The following is a 12,687-nucleotide window of genomic DNA, read 5'->3' as shown; positions in this document are numbered from 1 at the left end:
CCACTTTCTGTTTCTTTGAATTTGATACTCTAGATATTTCGTATAAGTGGAATGATACAGTATTTATCTTTTGGGACTGGCTTATTTCACTTGGTATAATATTTTCAAGGTTGTAGGAGTTCTTTATATATTTTGGATATTAATCTCATATCAGATATATGATTTGAAAATATTTTCTCCCATTCTGTGGGTTGTCTTCACTTTCTTGGTGAACCTTGGAAAGGTTTCTTGGAAACCTTTCCAATTTTGATAAGGCACAGTTTATCTTTTCTTTTGTTTCCTGTGCTTTCGGTATCATATCTTAAAAGACTGTTGCCTAAACAAGGGTCACAAAGATTTACACCTGTTTTCTTCTTTTTTTTTTTAAAGATTTTATTTATTTATTTGACAGATAGAGATCACAAGTAGGCAGAGAGTCAGACAAAGAGAGAGAGGGGGAAGCAGGCTCCCTGCTGAGCAGAGAGCCCGATGTGGGACTCGATTCCAGGACCCTGAGATCACGATCTGAGCCACCCAGGCACCCCCACCTGTTTTCTCCTAGAACTTTTCTGACATTTTTGTGGTGGGAACATAAGCAGGAGGAGCAGGAGTGGGAGAAGCAGGCTTCCCGCTGATCTGGAGCCCGATGCGGGGCTCAATCCCAGGATTCTGGGATCATGACCTGAGCCAAAGACAGACACCCAACTGTCTGAGCCACCCAGACGCCGTGAGCTTATGGTTTGAGATGGGGCTCCAACTTAAAGCTTTTGCATGTGAATATCTAGTCCCAGCACCATTTATTGAAAAGACTAATCTTTCTCCCATTGAATTGGTTTTGGCACCCTTGTTGATAGCTTCTCTTCTTTATGTATCCACTTTCCTAGCTCCTGTACTCATTCATGGGCCAGTAACTCAGAAATTTATCCCTTTGGCCTGGACCTTTCTTCTGAGCTCCTTACTCCTATATAGCTTGACATCTCCGCTTAATAATTTCCCACACAACTTCAAGACTGAACTCGTGATTGTTTCCTTCAAATATGCTCTTTTTTCAATATATTTTTCCCTGTTTCATCTCAGTGAAACAGAACAGTATCCTATTTGCTTAAGCCAGAAATCTAGTCATATTTGACATTTTCCCCCTGATACTCCACATCCAACGGATCAACAAGTCATGTTGATTTTATTTGGAAATATATATCCTAAACCCACCACTGGCCCTCCATCACCACTGCCACCAAGTGTGAGACATCATCTCTCCATTGGAATATAGTCTCCTAACTGATCTCTCCCCATGGAAAAATTTTAAACATATACAAAAAAGGAGAGAGTTGTAGGGTGGATATCCATGCATCCATCGCCCATCTATAATAACCATCAACAGAAGATTGTCCCTATTTCATTGATACTTATCTTTGCTCCCCCTTCCCCACTTCCTTTGGATGACTTTCAAGCAAATCAATGTGTCAGAGTGATCTCTTTAAGATACAAATTTAGGGGACGCCCGGGTGGCTCAGTTGGTTGGACGACTGCCTTCGGCTCAGGTCGTGATCCCGGAGTCCCGGGATCGAGTCCCGCCTTGGGCTTCCAGCTCCATAGGGAGTCTGCTTCTCCCTCTGACTTTCTCCTCGCTCACGCTCTCTCTCACTGTCTCTCTCTCAAATAAACAAATAAAATCTTTAAAAAAAAAAAAAAGGTACAAATTTAGTAGTGGATTTCCCTGTTTAAATCCCTTTATAGATTCCCCATAGCTTCTAAGAAAATGACAGAAACCCTTATCGGAGTGTACAAGGCCCTGCATGATCTAGCCCTACCAACCCCTCCAGCCTCATTGCTCCCCACTTCACCACTTCCACCCTCCAGACAAAGGCTCTGTTTATGTTCCTCATACATGCCACACACTCCGGCCTCAGGGCCTTTGCACATCCATCATAAACCCTCTACAAGAACCCCTCTCTAACTCTCTGCAAATACCCTCCCCCATCTGATTAACATCCACTGGCTATCAGCTCAAAATGCCACTGCTTCTTAGGGAAAACCTCCCTGCTTTCCACAGCTGAGTCAGGACTCCCTGACAGAGGTCCAACTAGGACGCTGGGCTCTTCTTTCATAGCATAGCTGACACAGTTATAATTATGTATTGATTTATATAAATATTTGTTTCATGTCTGCCTCTCCCACCAGGCGTTTTGGGGATAGTAGTTTGCCTTATCCTTCTTAGTATACACAGCACTTACACAGAGCTGAGCAAACAGCAGACATTCAATTGGTGTTTGTAGGAGGGAGGCAGAGAGGCTGGCAGCCCTTTGAGGACTGTGGTCCTGCCAGCCTCTCCTGGGATAGGGGTTCTCCTGACCACAGGAGGGTCAGTGGCCATTTGTAGTTCACCCAGTTCCTAGCTCTGCTTTGTTTTTCCCTCACACAGCTCTTGCTTTCCTTCCCGGGCTGAGGCTTTCTCACCCCTTTGCAGAGAGTAAGTGAGGCCCAGAGAGAAGTGGCTTCTCCAAGCCCCTCTGCAGTGAGAGGTACTTCCAGGCCTGCCTCTGTGTCTCCCAGCCACCACATCCAGGCTCTTTCAGGACCCCAAGACACCTTCCAACTTGCCCTGTGCCCTGAGAAGATCCCAGAGGGTCCACAAAGCTGGCGTGATTCTGAGGTGGGTGTCAGGGGCTAGTTGGAATCAGGGTGCATTGGATGGTGTCCACGGATGGACAGAGCAGGCTTGTCCCGAGAGTAGCCACACCTCCTGGCAGCCTTGACTGGGGATGGGGAGGCATCTGAGCACCGGGGTTGGCCTGTGGGCCCTCCCTCAGCAGGCTCAGCAGAGGGCAGCCCCCAGGAGCACAGGAGTGCTCTGTTTTTTAATGAATGCAAGTCTGTTTTTCAACCTGAATGACCAGCTTCTTGTCTGGAGACAGCCAGGCCTGAAGTGGCTGGCCAAGAAAAAGTGGTCTGTGACCAGGTCCAGGGGTGCTAGCACAGACAGATGCTGCTATAGCAGGGGGAATGTGGGATGAGGCCGGCGACAGGCAGGTCACTCACTGCAGGACCAACCGCCTGCTCCTCGGGGTGGCCTGGGCTTCATGAGAAATCCTGAACATGCCCAGCAGCAGTTTCCCTGTTTTGGCTATTTGTCCCGTCTGTCTCCCTGGTGACTGTTCTTGCTCCGCAGGCCTTTGAGTTCTGGCCAGCAAGAGGGCAGCCCCTGCTGGCCTCAGACCTCTGGTGGAGGGATGCTGTGGGGCAGCTGGGCCTGAGCTGCGGGAGCCAGGCGCTGGGTGGGGCCCAGGTGCAGAGAGGGCTCTCCCCGCAGAGGCTCCCTGGCTGCAGTCCCAGGAGAAAGTCAGTCACGCAGGACCTGTGTGGAGTTCTGCGGGTGCAGTTTGGGGCCTGGCAGTGCCCCTGTCTCCGCTTCCCATAGGCGGCTGCACTTCTAGGCATCCCTCCAAGGGCATGATGGGATGCGGAGGTCTCAGTGTCAAGGGAAGGGGTGGGAGCAGGGGTGAGGCTCAGTGGGCAAGACTGTGAGAACCCGCCCTCTCCCTGGGGCTAGGCCATGACCTCTCAGACCCCCACAGCAGCCCTGAAGATCTGCAGATCAGAGAGGGGATTTCCCCCCATTTTACAGGGGAGCAGACCCGGAGGAAGGTGGCTGGGGGCCACCCAGGAGGAGATGAGGGCAGCGAGAAGCAAACCGGAGTGACTGCTCCTGCTCCAGGTCTGGTGTTTGTGTTCCGAAGTCCCAGTACAGCCGAACACACTACACAGAGGAGCTTCTCTGTGGGCAGTGTTTGTTTCTTCAGTACGCAGTTATTGAGCACTTACTGGATGCCTGAAACTGAGTGCAGGGGCCAGGGGTAAGAGATGAATAAGGAAGCCGGTCTTAGTGGGGGACAGCCACTTAAATGAGAGGTACAGCAATGAAGATATCTGAGCAGACCGTGTGTGCAGGCAAGGTGAGAGGGGTCAGCTCTCCCCGGAGCCTCCGGCTTACCAGGCTTCGGGGAGCGGAGGTGTTGGGGGATAAGAGTGGAAGGGTCTCCATCGTGGGCAGGAGCACGGTAGCTAAGCAGGACCCAGGCAGAGCTGGGAGGGCAGCCCATTAGCAAGCCTCCCGAACACCTGAATGCCTGAGAGGAGTAAGCCTGAGCACGTTGATCCTGAATTCCATCCCTGTGAGGATCTGGGCCTTTCTAGTGTGTCCTGAGAGCCCAGATCTGGATGGCAGGGGCAGGGTAGGTGGGTCCAAAAGCAGGGAAGAGGGCAACTGGGGTCCTTTAACCAGAGTGAGGCCATTCAACCAAGCAGCTAAGGGCTTGGCTGACCAGTTCTGAGCTCCACAGAGAGACCTGGGCAGTGGGCAGCCTCTTGGCTGCCAAGAGTGGGAGATGGAGCCAGCCTTGCCCTTGGCCCGCCCACCTCCCACTGGGTGGAAGGCCCTGGAGTCTCTGACATCCCTGTAGGTAGGAGTTCTTGTTGGCAGCAGAGCTCAAAGGGGTCCTTGTTCAGGCTGGATGCAGCCACCCTCAGAGGGCCAAGCGGGCTCAAATCTCCTCCCGAACAACTAGCTCTCCCAGTTTGTTTGCTTCTTTGAGCAAAGAAGATAAAGTCTTGCTGAGGGATGAGGGGGTGGGAAGGGGTCTGATCTAGGGAACCCCACATCCCAGACAGGCCCCTGCATAGCCATCTCAGCCCAAGAGACCTCTTTGGTGTTCCCTAATCCCTGTGTACTGGGGAGCGCTACAGGAGAGGGCAGAATACTGGGCCCCAGCCCTCTGGGCAGCATGCTGGAGGAGACAGTGCAGGAGTTCGGCCAACCTGGAGTTTGAGTTCAGCTTCACTCCTCCCCAGTGGAGCGGTCGGGAGCTCATGCCTTACCTGTCTGGGCTGCCTCCTCATCTGTATAACCGGACAGACGGATGGACACTGGAGCTGTCCTCCGGGCTAGAGGTCGTGAGCCACACCTGTTCCCCACCCTTCTCCCCAGGGGCTCCCTCCACTCGCAGGGCTTGACCTGGTTTGAACCTTCTGAGTCCTTCCCCCTGCTGACCCTGAAGGCTCGCTGGGGGTGTGGTGGAACCCAGGCCTGGGTGTCAGGCCTCCGCGGGTTCTGGCCCTGCCAACAACTGTGTGTGGGGACTTCACTGGCACCTCTGTTCCCCACCTGTGACATGTCTGCAGAAGCACCTGCCCCACGTGAGTGGCCGCAAGGACATCACAGGTGTTCTCTGCTTTGTGGGCTTTGGCCAAAGCTGGTGGGGGATTCTGGTCTGGATGCGAGTCCTGTGGCTGTGCACTGCCCGTCTCGTGGGCCCCGGTGAGGATTTATTAGAAATGGAATCGGTTGGGCCAAGGTCATCTCCTCCTCCAAAGAGGCTGCTGGTCAGCTCGCAGATGGCTTTGTGTGGGTCTGGAACACCTGTGCTTCTCCTGGTGGCAGCCACGGTCATTTGGTCCAGACTGTGATGACTTGGGAAGTAGGGCACCTGGCCTTCCACCTTCCCATTCATCTCAAAGCTGCCCCAGGTCGTCAGAGGGAACTAAGCACATCCCTGGCCAAGGTGTTCTCAGACCTGCTCCTGGGAAATAGGGTTCATACCTGTGCCGAACGCCTACCCCTCCTGAGTGCTTTGCCAGGGCTGCTGAGCTGGACAGCTGGATGGGGACCCAGCATGTGGCACACCCCCCACAGTGCCCCAAGCCCCACCCTTTCACTCTCAGGATGGGGTTAAGCCGTGTGCTTCTCTCCCCTTTTCTGGTCAGCAGAAACAGCAAAGCAGCTGTCCTAGATAAGGAATATCAGCTTAGAAAATAAAATGAGGTACAGCTTCTGTGTAGGAAATATTAGGATTGTTTTTGCAAAAGAAGATCGCCTTTTCTCTCCAGGTTTTAGAGTACTGATGATAAGCCCGACTCTATCCACCTTATTCCAGTTTCCCTTTGGCAGAGGTCTTGTTAACCAGTGTCTGGGCTGTGTGTCAGGCCTATGACCCTGGAAAGACATAGGCAGACTCTCGGGAAGGACCCAGAGCCAGGCTGTGCCGCACGGAAAGGTGCTCCTGCTTCTTTGGCTTGACCTAGTAAATGTGTTGTGTGACCTTAACAGAGGAAGGAAATCTCTGTGGACATGTGATTCCTGTCTTGCTGAGGGCGTTCCTGGAAGTCCAGAGGGGCAGGGCCCCAGATCCAGAGCCCAGGCAGGGGGACTCACCCTGGATTCCAGGACGCATCCTTCTCCTTCTGAGCTGCAAAGAAAGGAGAGACGTGGGGGGCAAGATTCATCCAGTGGTTTCTATACACTGGTTGCATGTTTCAGATCACCTGAGGGCCTTGAAAAGCCTGGAACTGAACATGGGCCTATCTTATGACCCACCAATTCCAATCCTAAGTGTTTACCCGCAGGAAGGAATACTTGTGTCCACACAACAGGTACTGGAATGTTCTTGGTCACACTTTCGCAACAGACAAAAGCTGGAAAACTGGGCGCCTGGGTGGCTCAGTGGGTTAAGCCGCTGCCTTCGGCTCGGGTCATGGTCTCGGGGTCCTGGGATCGAGTCCCATGTCGGGCTCTCTGCTCAGCGGGGAGCCTGCTTCCCTCTCTCTCTCTCTGCCTGCCTCTCCGTCTGCTTGTGATTTCTCCCTGTCAAATAAATGAATGAAATCTTTAAAAAAAAAAAAAAAAAGCTGGAAAACTGCCCAGATGCCCATCTAGAGTCAAATGAATAAATCAGTTTCAGTAAGTCCGTGTAATGTGATACAAAACACTAGTGAAGGGACGCCTGGGTGGCTCAGTTGGTTGGACGACTGCCTCCGGCTCAGGGCGTGATCCTGGAGTCCCGGGATCGAGTCCCACATCAGGCTCCCAGCTCCATGGGGAGTCTGCTTCGCTCTCTGACCTTCTCCTCGCTCATTCTCTCTCTCACTGTCTCTCTCTCTCAAATAAATAAAATAAAATCTTTAAAAAAAAAAAAACACTAGTGAAAAGGCGTAGTTTACAGCTACACAACCACAGAGAAGAGTACGTGTGCGACGATTCCATTCTTAGGCAGCCCGTGGAAGCCCGGATGACGGTCATCCTTGTGGGGTCTGGGGGGAGGCCTTGAGACTGGAAGGAGCAGGGGGGCCTCTGGGGGTGGTTTCCAAAGTGTGTTCTATTTGTGAGATGCACTGGATCCTATACTTGTTTTTTGTGTTTTGTTTTTTTTTTAAGATTTTATTTATCCATTTGACAGACAGAGATCACAAGTAGGCAGAGAAGCAGGCAGAGAGAGAAGAGGAAGCAGGCTCCCTGCTGAGCAGAGAGCCCGATGTGGGGGCTCCATCCGAGGACCCCGGGACCAAGACCTGAGCGGAAGAAGGCAGAGGCCTTAACCCACTGAGCCACCCAGGCGCCCCTGTATATTTTATGTGTACTCTTCTTGTGAAAATTACTCTTTACTAAGAAGTTGAAAATATTTCATTACCAAGCTGAAGGTGAGAAAGTGTCACTGGGCCAGGCCTTGACTCTAGTATCTCGAATGTCCAGGAGAAGTGAACTTGGGAGATGAGTCCAAGTTGCCCCAGGGGACCCTGAAGGCAGGGCTGGTTCAGGCTGCTGCTAGGCCTGGCTTTCTGCTTCAGTGTGGCCAGGGTACAGCTCCGACCAGAGGCTTATGGGAGCCTGAAGTTGGGTGGGGGGGAGGTTTGCCCCAGGGCTACGGAGGTTTGAGTGTGGACGAGCAGGGTGGGTAAGCTGGACTGTGCCTGGGCACAGGATGGCCCAGGGGCATGCCATTGAGAGGACAGTGCAATGGAGGCGGGAGGGTCCGGCCTGTGTTTTCCCCAAATACTGCATCCCATCCTGTCTGAGCCACTTTCTCCTTTTCCTTATGTCTTCTGTCTCCCCCTGAGCTCCCCTTCTGATCAGTCAGCCAGCATGGACTGGGTGCCTGGTGGTGCTGGGCCCGTCCTGATGCCTGCACCATGGCGAGGTTCCATCCGTCTGCAGGGGACCCCCGTGGGCCCTATCTCTGTGCTTTTCCCTCCCCTCCTCCCTCTGGGAGTATCACCATCTCTCTTTCTCTGTCTCCTTCCCTCACAGTAGCAAACACTGAGTGCCCGCTGTATGTATGTATGTATGTATGTATGTATGTATGTATGAAACACACCCCTGGGGGAGCTCAGAGTGGACTGGGGGCAGACAGATGTGTAAACAGAGTGTGCTTACAGTCTGGTGTGGTGGGTGCTGGAACGACAGCAGGATGGAGGTCACAAGGGACCGCAGAGGAGGGACTGACCAGCTCTGCCCTGGGGGAAACCAGGGAAGGCTTCACAGAAGAGGTGCCATTTGAACTGGGGCTCGAAAGATGAGCGGAATTCCCCAGGCAGACGAGCGTGGAGAGGAATTCTGGGTTTGGGGTATGCACTACTGGGGAGGGCAAGGAAGCTGGGGCACAGGGGGAGCCTTGTGGGGGAGCCTGGGAAGGGAAGCAGGAAGCTCAGGAAGGCCTGCCAAGGAGGCGAGGGGGAACTCGAGAAGGAATGTCAGTAGCAGAGGGGCGGGGTCAGATCTGGGCCGCAGGTGACTCTGCTGGCCAGCACAGGACAGGGCCAGGCAGGAGAGCAAGCTTGTCACCAGCGCTGGGGGCGGGGATGGTGGTGATGCGGCTGCCGGCGCAGTTGGAGTGGAGAATGTGGATGGTGTCCTGGGGACTTGGGATCGATTGGTGGTGGGGGTGGGGAGAAGACAGCTTCCGATTCTGGCCTGGGCCTCAGTGGCAGGAGGAGCCTCTCAGGGACGTCAGGTGCTCAGAAGGAAGCAGATCTGGGGCGATGACAGCAAGCGTGTCTTGGTGGCCGCATCCCGATGGCAGGCTGAAGCTCAGGAGGAGAGAGGGCGTGGAGGTTAGATTTCGGTTTGGGAGTACCCACGTGGTGGGAGTAGCTTGAGCCTGGGGAACTTCGAGACCGGAGTGCTCGTGGCAGGTGTCCCGTGAAGCCTGGTCCACGGGTTCTGCAGGACACGGCTCGATTCTGGCTCCCTGGAATCCCTCTTCGTTGTCTCTCCCTCTCCTGCTCTTTCGGTGCCCCCCCAACCCCGCTTTCTTGACTGGCCTGGCTCCTCTTCTGACATCTCCCCGAATCTGCTAGCTGCCCGTCCCTGCCCTTCCAGCAGCCCCATGGCAGGACCCACGCTGGGGCTCCTGGTGGGATAAGGTCAGTGAGTATTTTTTTTTTTTTAAAGATTTTATTTATTTTTTTGACAGACAGAGATCACAAGTAGGCAGAGAGGCAGGCAGAGAGAGAGGAGGAAGCAGGCTCCCTGCTGAGCAGAGAGCCCGATGCGGGCCTCGATCCCAGGACCCTGAGATCATGACCTGAGCCGAAGGCAGCGGCTTAACCCACTGAGCCACCCAGGCGCCCGGTCAGTGAGTATTTGTGGAGGGAACGAAGGAAGGCTTGCGGGCGGGCCAAGTACCTGTTCCGTCCTCTGGAGAGGCACCCTGCCCTGGGACCCGGCTCAGCAGGGTGGAAGGGCCCCACCGGGGCCTCCCCCATCTTTGTCTACCCCCCTAATGTCCAAAGTGTTGGACATTAATTAATTACTTAATTACTTCATGTACATAATGATATTGGGGGTGGCTTTGATTAAAAAAACAGACATGGATTTGAGGAATTCTGATCTTCCCCCACAGAGCACGTGTGGAGGTGGGGTGGGACTGGATGGCCCGGGGGTGTCGTTCACAACACACAGAGTAACTGGCTTGACGAGGGCTGCGTGGAAATGTCAAGGTGGCTGCCAGCTCGGTGGGGGGACCCAGGCTGGTCCCCTCATTCTCCAACTTCCTGCTCTTGAAGTCTCTTCGGCGGCAGGGCCCAGGGGATCCCTGGGGACTCCTCACCTGACTGGTTCTGCGGTGACCCCTCTCACCAGACCTACCTGGGCATCTGACTTCGCTCTCATGCCTTTATTTTTTACTCATCTAAACACTGTAGGGGAGAAGACTAAATGGTGGAAAGTCTGGCCCGATCATTTTGAAAGCGGTACATATGGGCCCCAGGCGGGCTGTGTCAGGAGCATTACGAGGCCGTCCAGGAGGGACTGGCCTTCACAGATGGACAGGTCGGAATGGCTCGTAACCATCCTGTTCGTCACGCGTAAAGGAGTTGCTTTTAAGTTTAAAGATATTTGAAAGTCATTTGCTCCCAGTGACTGCATTTTACCCCATTCTTCTCTTCCTGGAGATGCTGTGGGGAATGTACACAGCCTTTTGTTTTTCTCATGGTCTGTCCCTCCTCCAGCCTTGCTTCCTGTCCCCACACAGTCATTCCTCAAATGTGTCATGTGTGCCTGTCACACGCTGTCATTGCCCCCAGTTCAGGGCCTTCAGTGGGGGAGACAGGAGGGTCCCCACCAGGCCAAAGCCCCAGGGGATGAGCAGTTCCAATGCCGACCGGTGTGACACGTGCCGAGAGGGAGGCCCGGATTGGGGTCCCTGTGGCGGGCGGCTTCTCTCTAGGTTGGGGGAGGGCGGAGGGCCAGCTCCCCTTCCTGAGAAAGTCACACTGGACCTACAGATGAGTTCAGTTTAGAATTCCTGCGCAGGCATGATTATGAACACCAAGTTAGATTATGGGAACTTATACAGGGCGATGGTTACACCTAGACGGTAAGGTTCGGCTTCCTTTTCTCTGGGAGCCCGTCTTTGACTCTCTCTGGGTCTGCTCTCCGAGCTCCTGCAGCCCTGATACCTCCAGTCACCCTTTCCAATGCCCGAGTGACAGTCTCCCAGCCTCTGAGACCATGGCCAAGGTCCTGCTTGGGGTCTCGCGCTATTCCTGGTCCTCCAGGTCAGGGTGTGTTCCTTCGAGCAGGCCACACCTCCTTCTCCTTCCTGGTAGCCCAGGAAAGCTCACAGGCTGCAGGGTCTGAGCTCTCCAAGGGCTCAGTGGTTTGACTTGTACATGCTCTGCCTCGGGGCACCCCAAGGTGCTTCTCCCACCAAAGCACGGGAGTCAAGTGAGGAACTGAGTGATGGAAGACATGGAGGGAATCTACCACACAAAAAAGGAACAAAACCTCAGACAAAACTTAAAAGGCAAATGACCCACTGGGGGGATGTTTGCAAACATGATCAACTAAGGACTAATGTTCTCGAAAAAACATTTAATACAAATCAGTAAGACAAACGTGGAGATGCTCATAAACAATTCACAGGTGGGGTTCCAGGAGTTCATATGTCTACGTGGGAAACTGACTTAGCCCCTCCGTAAGCAGAAATGGAAATGAAAATAGTATGTTTCCACGTACCAAATTTGCAAAAGTGAGAAAAACAGAATAGCCAGGGTTGGGCCTGGGTGTGTCGGAAATGGGCCCTCACGTAGTGCTGATGGCCGTGGTCGCAAGTAGAGCATCTGGAAGGACTTTGGGCAAGGGTCTAAAGGGCCTGAGAAGTATGCGTTCTCCACCCATGAATCACACTTCTGAGAATCTGTCTCAGCCATGGACAGGGACACGGGAATTCCTCATGAGATCATGTTAAGCAACCAAAGTAAGACCTATGAATTATAATCCATGATTCCATTCATGTAAATTCTATATTTATGCCTAAACCTTTTCTTTGGATGAGTTTTTGATGTTTTTTTTTTTTTTAAGATTTTATTTATTTATTTGTCAGAGAGAGAGCGCACGCGAGCACAGGCAGACAGAGTGGCAGGCAGAGAGAGAGAGAAAAGCAAGCTCCCTACCAAGCAAGGAGCCCAATGCGGGACTTGATCCCAGGACACTGGGATCATGACCTGAGCCTAAGGCAGACGCTTAACCAACTGCGCCACCCAGGCATCCCTCTGGATGAGTTTTGAAGAATTTTTTTCCTTCTGGGGGATTTTGATCATCATATTTATAGGTTTTATCTTTTTCATATTTTCTATTATGAGCATAGTAAAAATCAAGAGGAGAAGGGAAAATCCACTTGAAATGCGAATGATGGAACTAAACAAATCTAGAAATTACCGTTGGGGGTCAAAATCACTAGCAAAACTTGTCACTTTGCAAGATTCAGGAAACCTATGTTGATGGGTGCACCGAAATTCTCCATAAAGGCCAGGGCAGAGGTCACCGGGCCACAGGGCTGCAGATGGGCTGATTTTGTGGCATGGGGTCACCTGGCTCTTCACCGTGTGTTACTGGGTCCAGCCACTCCCTCGATGGGACTCAGTTTCCTACTGCGTAGCAGCGTGGTAGGGGTCCGACTAAATCATCTCTGAGGATCTTGGCAGATCTTGGCTGAGCAGGCCACTCTGTTCTCAAAGAAGACATCTTTGACTTGCCCCGGTGACAGAGCTGAGAGGGACTGCGGGCAGGTGTTTGCAGGCCTCGGTTTCCAGCTCCTTATCGGCCCAGGACCTTGTAGACTGTTTGTGACCCCCGTGGTGCCCCGCCCTGGCCCTGCTTCTTGGCCAGCCTCTCTTCCTGTCAGTTTCTGGGCCCACACTCTTGGGGTTTGGTTGGACTCCTCAGGCTTTATCGATTCTGAGCTGTATCTTCCCTGACAGGGGCAGGAAGGGGGTTCCCTATGCTTTGGAGCTGTTTAGGGGAGGCATGAACCCAGACCCCAGGGGGATGGCGTCTCCTCTCTCCAGGGCCCTCTCCCTGGGACATTTTTGAGATGGTTTGGCTGTGAGGCCAAGGTACCCTGACTGTCCGAAGGCCACCAGGCCATCTCCTGGTGC

The 12,687-nt window shown here is 53.1% G+C and overlaps 1 protein-coding gene across 1 annotated transcript in view; it reads left to right on the top strand.

Annotated features, from left to right (window-relative positions):
- GRAMD2A (GRAM domain containing 2A) overlaps positions 1 to 12,687 on the top strand; it is a 35,114-nt gene that overhangs the window by 12,872 nt on the left and 9,555 nt on the right. The window lies entirely within an intron of this gene.

The sequence above is a fragment of the Neovison vison genome, chromosome 13, assembly GCF_020171115.1.
Source record: "Neovison vison isolate M4711 chromosome 13, ASM_NN_V1, whole genome shotgun sequence".
Lineage (NCBI taxonomy): Eukaryota > Metazoa > Chordata > Mammalia > Carnivora > Mustelidae > Neogale > Neogale vison.
This window is presented reverse-complemented; position numbering and strand designations above follow the sequence as displayed.